This window comes from Tamandua tetradactyla, chromosome 19 (assembly GCF_023851605.1).
Source record: "Tamandua tetradactyla isolate mTamTet1 chromosome 19, mTamTet1.pri, whole genome shotgun sequence".
Lineage (NCBI taxonomy): Eukaryota > Metazoa > Chordata > Mammalia > Pilosa > Myrmecophagidae > Tamandua > Tamandua tetradactyla.
In genome coordinates this window covers 34,469,161-34,479,023 of record NC_135345.1, presented here as the reverse complement: position 1 = coordinate 34,479,023, position 9,863 = coordinate 34,469,161, and the positions used below count along the sequence as shown (strand labels likewise).

Sequence of the window (9,863 nt, the reverse complement as noted above, 5' to 3'; positions counted from 1 at the left end):
ATGTCTTGGAGAACGCCTATTTGGGTCTATTCTCTTTGGGGTGCGCTGCACTTCTTGGATCTGTATATTTAGGTCTTTCATAAGAGTTGGGAAATTTTCAGTGATAATTTCTTCCATTAGTTTTTCTCCTCCTTTTCCCTTCTCTTCTCCTTCTGGGACACCCACAACACGTATATTTGTGCGCTTCATATTGTCATTCAGTTCCCTGATTCCCTGCTCAAGTTTTTCCATTCTTTTCCCTATAGTTTCTGTTTCTTTTTGGAATTCAGTTGTTCCATCCTCCAGTTCACTAATTGTAGCTTCTGTCTCTTTAGATCTACCATTGTAGGTATCCACTGTTTTTTCCATTTTTTCTTCTTTGTCCTTCACTCCCATAAGTTCTGTGATTTGTTTTTTCAGATTTTCTATTTCATCTTTTTGTTCAGCCCATGTCTTCTTCATGTCCTCCCTCAATTTATTGATTTGGTTTTTGAAGAGTTTTTCCATTTCTGTTCGTATATTCAGCATTAGTTGTCTCAGCTCCTGTATCTCATTTGAACTATTGGTTTGTTCCTTTGATTGGGCCATATCTTCAATTTTCCGAGCGTCATCCATTATTTTCTGCTGGTGTCTGGGCATTTGATCAGATCTCCCTGGGTGTGGGACCCAGCTGGTTGAAAGGTTTTTCTGTGGAATCTCTGGGCTCTGTTTTTCTTTTCCTGCCCAGTAGGTGGCGCTCGTGGCGGTCGTTTGTCTGCAGGGCAGTCGGCCCGGGAAACCGCGAGTGGAGGCGGGGGTCGCTGGCCGTGGCTTGGGGGAGTGCCGGTCCAAATTGCCCAGCTGGCCCGAGACGCCAAGCGTGATGGGAGGGCCCCGCTATCCAATGTTCCCAGTCAGACCAGGGAGCCACGTGCGTGGAGGGGACCCCAGACGCCAGCCACCCCAGCCGGGAAAACGTGCACCCCTCGGGTATCTCACAGCAGTGGATTCTCCCTACCCATTCAGCCGTTCCAGAATGGGGTACGCTGTCTTTTTTGGTCTCTGTCGTGACTCCGGGAGCTGTTTTGTATTGTTTCTGTTTCTTTAGTTGCTTTTCTGGAGGAGGAACTAAGACCCGCGCGTCTTACTAAGCCGCCATCTTCTCCGGAAGTCCAGTGAACTCATTTTTGATTGTGCTTAGATACAAATTAAGAAGTGGTCTTGCTTTGCCTCCATTTTATCATGGCCTCAGAGTAACTTTATTAGTAACTGGTACTCTATGATTGTTTATGTACAAGAGGAGAATAATATAGTTTAGTTATGAGTGATAGCCAGATTTCGGATGGAATATCAGGTTCTTTTCTTTTTTTTTTTCTTTCTCACAAACAACCAATAACATTCATCAATTAGACTTCCCTTAATATTTTAGTCACAATAGATAGATGACATAAGGCAATTGTAATTGATAAGAGTTAAAACAGTTTAAGGCTATTTTAACTTTGGCTGAGAGACCCGAGGCACAACAGAAGAAAATGCAGGCTTACCTGGAAGTAGTGAGGTGTGTTTATGTCCATCAATCTCTGCTGTTCTTTACATCTACTTTTTAGAGTCTCCTTAATGAAATTGTTTTTGCAGATAAAATGGCTTTTCAAAACTGCCCATTTTCTAGAATTCATCTTTTTTATTTCCAATCAAGGAAAATTTGCCACATGTTTGAGATATGAAAAACACATAATTCTTTACTGCTTTTGACCTAGTCCTCCTTTCCAAGTTCCCTCTCTACTAATTGTACCTTTAGTCAATTTGCTAAAATGATTTAATGTACCCTTTTTGCTGTAAGATAAATGTTTTGAGAATACCATTGCTTGTACTAGTTGAATATTTAAAAATTAATGCAAAGATGATTTTAAAGTTTGCAATTTCATAATTTTTATGTCTCCTTGAAGAAAGGTTAATGGGCTCATATCTGTTTACATGAATGTTTATTTGTGTGCATATGCATGTATGATTTAGTTGTGTGCATAGTCTGATTCAATTAAAATAGATACCTGTTGAATCTGATCAATTTTGTGGCCATCACTCAATCTGGATTTATAATAAAATTAATTCATCAGCACTTTGATCAGTCTAAACAATCTATGTGAGAACATTTAACTGAATTTTGATTTTTTCTACCATTCATTTAGTTGTACCAAACTATATCTGATCTTACTTAGAAGAGTAATAATGTTATCAAACTAATGACTTTTCTGAATATCTCACATTTGATTAACTCTTAGCTGAGGAAAATGTTGAATATTAATATATACTAACTTGTATTTTTAGAAACAGAACTTCTTCCTATAGCATATTTATTTAAAATAACTTTCTATGTTATTGTCTTCTATAGAGCAACTAATACTGTCTCTTTGCTGCAAAGGTATTTATCAAAGGATTACTCTCTCCTGTCATCACATCTAATTCTGACTGTGTTAGTTTGCAAGCTGCCAGAATGCAACATACCAGAACTGGAACAGCTTTAAAAAGGAGAATTTAATAAGTTACAAGTTTAAAGTTCTAAGGAAGTGAAAGTGTCCAAATTAAGGCACCAATAAGCGTTTATCTTCATCAAGAAAAGCCAATTGGTCAAAAACACCTCCGTCTGCTGGGAAGTCATGTGGCTGGCATCTGCTGGTCCCTTGTTCCTGGGCTCGGCTCCTTTCAGTCTCTTTCTGTGTGTGGCTTCCTCAATTTGCTTCTCCTGGCTTGGCTTTCATCTCTTGGCTTCTCTTGGCGTTCTCAGGTTCTGACTTACTTAACATCCCATAGCTATGTCTGCTGGGCTCCAAACATCCCTAAACATCCATGTCTTTGCTTTCTGAAGCAACTGTTCTCCAACGTGTCTACATCTGCTCTCTCTCTTGGCTCTGAGGCTTTTGTCATTTCTATGGGCTCTGTCTTTCCCCAAAGTGCTTCCCCATTTAGATGGGTGGAGTCACGTCTCCATCTAACAGAAAGATCACACCCACAATTGGCATGTCACGTCTCTGTGGAGATAATCTAATAAAAAGTTTACCACCTACAGTGTTGAATTAGAATGAAAAGAAATGGCTGCTCCCTCAAAATTGAACAGAATTAAAGCATGCCTTTTCTGTGGCACATAATACTTTCAGACCAGCACACTGACCTTCATCAATTACTTTACTTTAAACCTGTTAGCCAGCTTTAGTGGCTTCCATGATCATATGTCCATTAAATTTCTACATAAAATTACCATAATCTTAGATGAATTAATGCCTATCTTTAACATAGTAATTTGCAGCAATAGATTTAAAGATAAACTAACTGGGGTATACAATTTATGACACTACACAAGGTGCCTCACATTTATATATTTTTTTGGTTGAGGGAAAGAGGCTTATGATGGAGAGTGGAGAATGCAAGCTGGAAGTATAAATAAGAAACTAGACACAAGTTTTTGTGGAATACTCACATCAGAATTATTTCATTTTCCTTCTAATTTCTGTGACTTTCCTTTTTCCCATCAGACACTATCTCTAACCACTTAGTGACTTCTAGCTCGCTATTACTAAGTATATAAAGTAATACAAGAAAAATTACAAAAAAAATAATAACTCAAATTCATGTAGAATTGTCTTCTATTAGCCTTCAGCAATTAGTCTATTTACTTCACTATAAAAGTTTCTGTAACAGGACACTACAGGTTCCATTGACAGAGAGAAAGAAAGAGAAAAAGGGAAAAAGGAAAAGAGGATAAGAGAAAGACAACTTGCTTATTAATTTGAGAGAACTCACATACCTGGCTTTCCTTGAGGTAAAAAAAGTTATCACTATTAATATTTCAATGACAGATGTTGTATGGAAAGTAGCAGAGAAATCAACATTTGACATGTCTCATTAATAACAGATCAGTGAACATGAAGTCAAAACATGCTGTTTTTTCAAGAAAAAATTATTGGCGCTCATATTTTGTAGCAGATGTCCAACTGTCAGCACCACAAAGAGTTTTTTGGAATTTAATTTTTATTTGAGACATTACTATGCTGAGTTGGCCAAAATAATACACAGAGAGGAAAATCATTTATAAAGCATATTATTAACAAAGGATAAGTAGAAAACTTATTTTAAAAGAGGTGACTAGAAGAGAGAAAAAAATCATATAATTTGATTTTGCATACATGATTGTTTTCTTCTTCTTTTTTATTCCTAAATTTTAACACCTTGAAGATTACTCATTAGTTTTTATATACAACATAAAACATTTCATTAAATGCTATTATTGCTATGAATGATTTCTTATATCATCTGCAAAACACAATATTTTCTCAATAAGCCTTTTCAATGTATTCAGAACTTTCAAAATAAGAATAATGATCTTTTTTCATGAAAATTGTTGTAAAACCAAGAACTTTCAAAACAAGAATAATGATCTTTTTTCATGAAAATTGTTGTAAAACCAAATAAATATTCTTGATGCTTTTTGATTCAAAATTCTCAAAAAGACTTAATTTTCCCAGAGAAGATTACTATTTGTTCATATTTTAAATTGTGCATAGTTTTCACAACATATTTCATATATTAAAATATGTTCCTTATCTATTGTTCTATTTTTCTCCTTTTCCTTTTTAATTTCTAAAACATATAAACATATGCCTAATTCTGTTATATCCTTTTGGACTTAATCGACTATTTTTATTCTTATAATTATTTTACTTTTTTTTCAACTTTTATTAATCCCCCCAACTATTTTATTGTTTTAAAATATATAATTTTCTAAATGCAAGGATAAATGTAAATAAATAAAGGTCCTTGCTTATGAATATAAATATTCCTGGTTATAGATGTTTCCATTGAGGAACATCTGCATATTTATATTTTAATTATGTTTCAAATGCCCTGTGTTACTGTATCTAATTTCTTGCTTGATCCAATAAACTTTAAACCTTTTAAAAATTATTGCATGATTGAGGATTCCTAGTTTAATTTGTGTTATTAACTTCTGGGTATTATTGTCAAGCAAAAATGTAATAAATACACATCTTATAATTATAGAAATTCACCTAAATTTCCTCTGTTCTTTTATATGATCTCTATGATAATGATAATGAAGAGGAGGAGGATGAAGATGAAAATTTTCTTTGGGGATTGAAGGGAAAATATGTTCTCCATTTGTTCTAGTTTTGCTAGCTGCCAGAATGCAATATACCAGAAATGAAATGGCTTTGAAAAGGGGAATTTAGGGCTTGCCATGGTGTTCAGCAGGCAGAGTTCTCACCTGCCATGCTAGAGACCTGGGTTTGATTTCCTAGTGCCTGTCCATGTAAAAAAAAAGGGGGGGGATTTAATAAATTGCTAGTTAACAGTTCTAAGGCCAAGAAAATGACCCAATTAAAACAAGTCTATAGAAATGTCCAATCTAAGGCATCCAGGGAAAGATACTTTGATTCAAGAAGGCTGATGAAGTTAAGGGTTTCTCTCTTAAGTGGAAAGGCACATGGTGAACATGCATCATCTGCTAGCTTTCTCTGCTGGCTTCCTGTTTCATGAAGCTCCCCAGGAGATGTTTTCCTTCTTTATCTCCAAAGGTCACTGGCTGGTAGACTCTCTGCTTCATGGTTCTGTGGTGTTCTCTGCTCTCTCAGAATCTCATGGCTTTCTCTCTTGTTGTTCTCTAGCTTTTTACAAAGTGCTTCTTCTTTTAAAGGATTCTGGTAAAGCCAATCAAGACCCCCTGGAATGGATGGAGACACGTCTCCACCTAATTCAGTCTAACAACTCCTGATTAAATCACAGCTGCAGGGAGATAATTTAATTAAAGTTTCAAACATACAGTACTGAATGGGGATTAGAAGAAACGGTTGCCTTTACAAAATGGGATTAGGATTAAAACATGGCTTTTCTACAGCACATACATCCTTTCAAACTGGCACACCATTTTATAATGTAAAACAGTGTGTCAATATTTTAAACCATTTATTTGATTATTTTTCCCTACCCTGTTAAGGTGTTAGCTTTTTGCCAACAATTAGTGAATGTGTGGTGTGTGTGTGTGTGTGTGTGTGTTGTGTGTTTTCTCTCTGGATTATAAGTACTTTATCCACTCATATACAAACAGCAAACACTACCCAACCCTCAGCAAGGATAGAAATCTGAACTTTTCTATCTGGTATGAGACAAATGAAGCAAAGTTGAATTTTAATTATTGAGTTCCTTGTTGTAAAGTCACCACTTAGTTCTGTTTAATAATCACTATTTTAACTTAAATTTCATCTTTGTTGAAACAGTGCAAGAAAGCTTTAGAAAAGTCTCACACTAGGATGGAAGGAATCCAGAAGATTCAGGGTATAAAAACCTTACTCTTTGACTTATTGCTTCCTGAACTGCAGATTGTTATGGGTGTTGTATATTTAAGTGTTCTGAAAGAAATAAAGAACTCTATAGTGTTAAACCTATATTGTTCTATTAAGAAGAGAAATTTAACAGATATAAAGAGGGATCTATACCTGCCAAAGAAGTGGTATATTCAGATATTAGTCAAATAAAAAGTTCACATTTAAGATACAACTTCTCTTTTCAAGTTTTTCCTGTGTTTATTTACATGAGTAACTAAATTCTGACTTTTAATATAGCAATTAAAAAATTACCAATTAATTGTAATACTTAAAAAACTCTACTTAATCCCTATGTGATTTATTACTGAATGTAAGCATAATGTCTTCAAAATTAATATATAAAATGTAAGATGAAATCTCGCATAACCTGGTTTGTTACCAAATAATCTTGTGCAACTGTAGGCCAAAGAGAAATAAGTTGTGAGTAAGAAGATTGGCAAGCCACATTTTCATCCATTAATTCTCTATTCCTCAGTTCACTCTGTGTTAGCCCCTCAGGCTGGAGTCCCAATATGAGGCTTGTCACAATCTGTATCTGTCACCACAAGTGAATGAACAACTTCGCAATATGTTCCTGACAGCAAGATTCAACCATGTGGGAAGACCTGGAAACAGTCTCTTGATTGGCACCTCAAATATCCCTCATCAGCTCCATGGAGGTTTCAAAGCTGCTGAAGAACTCAGATGTTCCAAGACAAGGAATGTTAACTACTTCTAGGCTGATTTTCTTTTAAAGAATCTGGAAAGAAATTTTTTGAGAAAAATGCTTTTTTCTTAAGTATATAATGTAACTTCTGAGTGGATGAAATATTAAATTCCTTTCAAATTCTGTTTTGCACTCTTCTTTTTTATAAGTATGCTGTTTATAATATTTATAGGCAAAACAAATTGTTCTAAAGGTTAATGGAAAAAACTTGTAGGCTTACATATTTATTAAATAAGCTTGTAGTTTATGCAAAATTATTTCAAATTAATTTAGCACAGAGAAATTCAGTTTTTTCCAAAATACACTATATTTCCTTTCTCTTTGTGCTCTAAATATTATATATATAGTGGGCAACTTCAAGCACCAAAGGCACAATTTTCATTTTAATATTTTAATATTATATACTAATATAACACATGTTATAAAACATAAGAATTGCAATATCTCCACTTCTGAATTATTTCATAGGTTTATGTTGAACTTTTGATAACTATATTAATATTTTCTTGTTATAAATAATTAAGAAACACAACATTAAGCATATACGTAGGCACTATGAAGAATGCAAGTGTCAATACCATGACAAGGAGAGTTGACCAGTGTTGAATAGCCTTGAAACATTATGTACACTGTCTTGAAGTACTTTCTAATGTAAAGTTTGCTGAAGTAAGGTATTATAATATCATAAACTTCCTATTAATTCACCCTCAGTTGTTTAATCACTCTGAACAGTCATCAATTACAAATAAATAAATCTAATAAAGAAAGTGATGTATGCACAATTTAAAAATCCAAATCTCTAGTGTACATATATTGCTATTCAGTTTAAGTAGAGAAACATATTAAACAGTAGATATATGTCAGATTCTAAGATATGTAAATAGCTTCAAAGTACATATTGATTATACACTAAGTAATAATTTTCACAATGACACAGGGTGGGAGAGTTAACGTATATCCCAAATGAATAGTAACACAATAAAATATTTGAGGAATCCCAACTTTAGATAGCCCTTAAGATCAAGTATACAGCCAAAATAAAAGTATTTAGTTCAATAATAAATTAAATGTTGCAAACAGGACATAACATATGGATAACAATTAAAATTATTATATTTTGTTCTCGCTTCGGCAGTACATAAACTAGAACTGGAACGATACAGAGAAGATTAGCATGGCCCCCGTGCAAGGATAACATGCAAATTTGTGAGGCATTCCATATTTTTAATTTAAAAAAAATTATATTTTACAGTGTCAATTGAGTGCTATATATAATTTTGATAGACTTATAGTCAATATGTTGCTAATATGAAAACAAATAAAGGGGAAGGGTGAAATTATAGCCTTCTTTGTAATATCAAAGATGACATAGAAAAGACAGGACAGTATATATAGACTTCGCAACTTAGGTGTGACTAAAATTCTAAATAAGTACCATTTTGTCCTTCCTTACTCTATAATATATTTAAATCTGACCCTCAGGAAAATGCCATGAGAGACCAATAGACCTCTGAAACAGCCTTCCAGTCAATTGATTCTATAACCCATTAAAGGTTTAATCACTGTAATAAAATTATTTTGAACATTGATATGAGAAAAAAAATTTTATTACCCCAACTCCTCCCTGCCATTTCCCACCATCCTTTCCTTCTGTCCTCCACATGTAATGTTAAAAATTGGCCGTGAAAAGCTATGGCCCTGATGTTAAAGACAGACTTCTTTTGATGTACAATTTTCAGGGTTTTAACATAGAGTTCTCTTGTTTGAATTTGGTCCCCTTGAAATTATATATAGAGAGTCTTATCTTCTCTGCCTCTCACCCTATTCAGGGAACCATTGTTTATGTGTTTAAGTTTATTTAACAACATAATATTTATGGGAGAAAAATTTTTTCCACTAGACTAGTCTACATTAGCATTATAATGGAAAGTGGCTACATTTTTCAGAATAAAACCTGTTTTATAGCCTGGTGTTGATAGGTCATGGTGCAGGCATATTTAAACAAATCGAGAAATAAAATGCATGCTGAGAGGTCTCACATATTTAATCACATAATCATTATTTTAAAGGTTTATGGAGCAGAAAAAAAAAAGGCCTAGCAAATGCTTACTGTATTTGAGCTATTGCAAACTTGGTAAATTGAAACAGTGTTCAGAAATTAGCCTGTTGTGCAAATCTAAGGCAAGATATTTGTTTTCTACTTCAATCTTCTAAAGGCATTATTTTTCATGATTTTACTTTATTTCCTAAACCAACATAATAATATTCTGGGCTCAAATGGTTAAAAGGTGTTGGTGCAACATTTTGAAGTGAAGAATTAATATCATCAATCTCACAGATGAGCATTCTAATGGACTGTGTCTGTTTCATGAAATTCCTCAGGAAATTGATTTCTAATGTAACTTTCCACAATGGTATCATCCTCATTTAATGAACTGGGATGTCCATGGAGTCAAGACAATAATTTATAAGATGACTTAAGGTTGTATAAATGTTTTTTCATGCAAGAAGAAATATGTAATTGGGCAAGTGGTAGACAATGGCAGCTGAAGGTATGGCAGCTTTCAAACATGAGCTGATTTTAGTGACAAACAAAAGAAAATGGATTTCTTACTGGATCTTGAGAAAGATGCCAAAATAGCCTACACACATATCAACTGAAAGTACAGTATAATACTTTCTTCCTTTAAGCCAGTGAAATAAAATAAAAGTGAGCTAGATGTCTCAATCTCCTAGACTTCTACTGTGTTTTCATTTGGAAAGATTATATCATAAAAGCAAGAACAAAACCAGAAGGCAATAAACTC

The 9,863-nt window shown here is 34.0% G+C and overlaps 1 non-coding gene across 1 annotated transcript; it reads left to right on the top strand.

The window, feature by feature from the left end:
• Positions 1 to 8,175: 8,175 nt before the first annotated feature.
• On the top strand, positions 8,176 to 8,282 carry LOC143663806 (U6 spliceosomal RNA). Its single transcript, XR_013166187.1, has one exon. It is a non-coding gene; the product is annotated as a U6 spliceosomal RNA (small nuclear RNA).
• The last annotated feature ends 1,581 nt before the right edge of the window (positions 8,283 to 9,863 follow it).